Source organism: Colobus angolensis, unplaced genomic scaffold (genome assembly GCF_000951035.1).
Source record: "Colobus angolensis palliatus isolate OR3802 unplaced genomic scaffold, Cang.pa_1.0 Scaffold273, whole genome shotgun sequence".
Classification (NCBI taxonomy): Eukaryota; Metazoa; Chordata; class Mammalia; order Primates; family Cercopithecidae; genus Colobus; species Colobus angolensis.
Window position 1 is genome coordinate 2,689,735 of NW_012115966.1, and position 3,730 is coordinate 2,693,464.

Consider the following 3,730-nt stretch of genomic DNA (forward strand, 5'->3'; position numbering starts at 1 on the left):
CGGGGCGGGGCGCTGGTTGCCCCACTCTTCGCAGTCCTGGCGACCCGTCTGCGTGTCAAGGTGACAGGGGACTTGGGAGCTTGGTCCTCCTCTGCTCCGGGACGTGTCCTCAACCCTCAGATTGAAGTTTCTTTCCTGTCCCTTCTTTCTTCTTCAGACACTAAAAAGTAGAGCAATAAATATTGTCCAGAGTTGGCCGGGCGCAGTGGCTGCTATACTCCCAGCACTTTGTGAAGCCGGGGCGGGCGGATCATCTGAGGTCGGGAGCTTGAGACCAGCCTGACCAACATGGAGAAACCCCGTCTCTACTAAAAATACTAAATTAACCTGGAGTGGTGGCTCATGCCTGTAATCCCAGCTACTCAGGAGGCTGAGGTGGAGAATCGCTTGAACCTGGGAGGCGGAGGCTGTGGTGAGCCGAGATCGCGCCATTGCACTCCAGCCTGGGCAGCAAGAGCGAAACTCTCTCAAACAAACAAACAAAAAAACAAACAAAAAATCGTACGGAGTTCAGATAGGGGCTGGCCTAGATCCCTTTAAAAATGGAGCGCAAAACCAGCTCCGCCTTTTTGGAAGACTTGGTGCTGCCCTGCAGAATGAGTGTCCCAAGCGGCAGATGCGGGATGTAGAAGAAAAAGAGGCCTCTGTGGAAGGAACAGAGGGACCGTGTGAAAGTCTGAACAAGGCAGCCTCAGTTCTTGAGGCTGTGCCACAATCTTGGCGTTTCCAGCTGTTGAAAAAGCAAACTTCTGCTGACTGCAGAATCGCTAGTTCCCAGGAAAATTGGGTGACAGTTTTACTCAGTTTCAGCACCTACATTCTAAAGACACTGGGAAGAATAAGTTTTATTTCCATTCACCTCTCCTCCATGTCAAGGTGGCCCCAAAATAGTAGTCACCTTGTAGTTTGTTCTTCACAAAATACCGGCAGGGCGCAGTGGCTCACATTTGTAATACCAGCACTTTGAGAGGCCGAGGTGGGTGGATCACCTGAGTTGGAGACCAGCCTGGCCAAAATGGTGAAACCCCATCTCTACTAAAAATACAAAAATTAGCCGTGCGTGGTGGCGGGCGCCTGCAATCCCAGCTATTCGGGAGGCTGAGGCAGGAGAGTGGCTTGAACCCAGGAGGCAGAGGTTGCAGTGAGCTGAGATTGCGCCACTGCACTTCAGCCTGGGCGACAGACCGAGACTCTGTCTCAAACAACAACAAAAACCAAAATACCAAGACCAGAGTCTCTCTGGGGTAAAGCATCTGATGAATTTACTTAGATTATTTCTCAAAGAGATATTTCTCTTCTGAAACGAAGTTTAAATGTTTCTACAGGGTAAAGCCTATGTTCAAGAAAACTCTGGGTTCAGTATCTCTGTGAATGATGGCCATCACCAGTGATCCGAGCAACATTTCCCATTAGGTGCATGTTATGGCAAATTGCTTAAAGGAACAGCTTTGTCATCAAACTAGACCTGGGTTTGAGTTCCAACTCTGCTACTTACTTATCTGATTGACCTTGAATGAGTTATCTTCTTTAGTCTTAGTTTCCCCAACTATGAAACATAATAAAGCCTCTTCTAATAAGGGTAGCTATGATGCTTCCCTGAGGTAAGGTTGTTAAGTGGTTGACATAGGGCCTGACACATAGAAACTGCTCCATACTTGATACCTATTATTATTATTATCAACAACCATCGTTAATATCAGGTTCTGGTAAATAACAATGGAATTGGTTGGCTGTACTGTTTCAGAGGTAGGTATTAATTCCTTCTTAATCATAAATTCTTTTAAAGTATGGATACTGTGAAAGCCACAAAGGAAGTTTTATATATATAGAGAGAGAGACAGGACCTCCCTCTGTCACCCAGACTGGAGATCATGGCTCAGCAGCCTCAACCTCCCAGGGCCAAGTGATCCTCCAATCTCACCCCACCCCTACACCCCAGTAGCTGGGACCACAGGAACTTGACACCATGTCTGGCTAATTTTATTTTTCAGTAGAGAAAAGGTCTCACTACATTGCCCAGCCTGGTCTTGAACTCCTGGGCTCAAAGGATCCTCCTGCCTCAGCCTCCCAAAGTGCTGAGATTACAGGCATGAGCTCCCTCACCCAGCCGCAAGTAAAACATTACATTCAACATGTCCAAAATTATTTCCCCCGGCAAATCTTCTCTTACATATGTGATTTCTATGTCTGATATTAGTTACTTCCATCTTCCTAATCACTCAAATTGAAAAATATCTTTTAAATGTCATGTCAGATTATGTCACTCTCCTACTTGTAAACCTTTAGTGATTTCCCATTTAATTAAAAATAAAATCCAAACTTCCTATTGGGGAAAAAGGCCTTAAGCCGTCTTGCCCCTGCCAATTTCTCTCTTCCCTCCTATTTTTTTCCTCCTGCTGCCTCACTTTCCTCCAAGTATACAAGGCATTCTTTATGCCGTAGAACGGACTAAGCCTCAAGGTTCTCTCAGGACCTCCTCCCTGCCTAGATTTTCCTCCAAGCTCTTTAAATGGTTGGCTTCTTTTCATCCTCAGCTCTCAGCTTATTCATTACAGTATTCAGCAAGTATGTATTAAGTTTCTGCTGTGTGTCAGCAACTGTTCTAGGTACAGGGAATATAGTAGTGAGCACAACAGAACACAGCCCCTGATCTCTTGGAGCTCAACAAAAATAAATAACAAGAAAAATACCAGGACTGGGTGTGCTCGCATCCGTAATTCCAACACTTTGGGAAGCTGAGGTGGGAGTTTGAGACCAGCCTGGGCAACATAGCGAGACACTGTCTCTACAAAATAATTTTTTTTTATTAGCCTGGTGTGGTGGCACACACCTGTAGTCTCAGCTACTCAGGAGGCTGAGGCTGAGGCTCAAGAGTTCAAGGCTCCAGGGAGCTATGATCCAGCCACTGCATTCTAGCCTAGGTGACAGAGCCAGACCCCGCTACAAAAAAGAAAAAAGAGGCTGGGCACAGTGATTCACGCCTGTAATCCCAGCACTTTGGGAGGCTGAGGAGGGGGGATCACGCGGTCAGGAGATCGAGACCATCCTGGCCAACACAGTGAAACCCCGTCTCTACTAAAAAAAATGCAAAAAATTAGCCGGGTGTGGTGGCAGGCACCTGTAGAGGCTGAGGCAGGAGAATGACATGAACCTGGGAGGCTGAGCTTGCAATGAGCCGAGATTGTGCCACTGCACTCCAACCTGGGTAACAGAGCGAGACTCTGTCTCAAAAAAAAAGAAAAAGAAAAAAGAAAGAAAAAGAAAAATATCAGGTTATGATAGGTACCCTGCAGAGAGTTAAAAGAAGGGTGATGCGAGAGTGAGTAAGTGACTATTTCAGATTGGGGGCCAAGATAAGGAAGTCCTCTCTGAGAAAATGGCATTCAAACTGGGATTTGAATTATGAGAAGGAGGTAGCCTTCAAGCAGACTTCAGGGAAAAGCACATTAGGCAAAGGCAGCAGCCAATGCAAAATCCTGCGAGGATTTTGCAGGATTTGAGAGCTTCGTGGACTTGAGAAACTGGAGGAAGGCCACTGTGGCTGAAGTAAGAAAGAAGAAAACATACAAAAGGCAATGTAGGCCTTTGTAAGCCAGGGTAGTGAGTTTGGACTTTATTTTCTAAATATTATAGGAAGTCAGTGGAAGGTTTTAAACATGGGAATAACTTCATCTTATTTTTCTATATATGCATATGTGTATATATGTGTGTGTGTGTATATATATATATA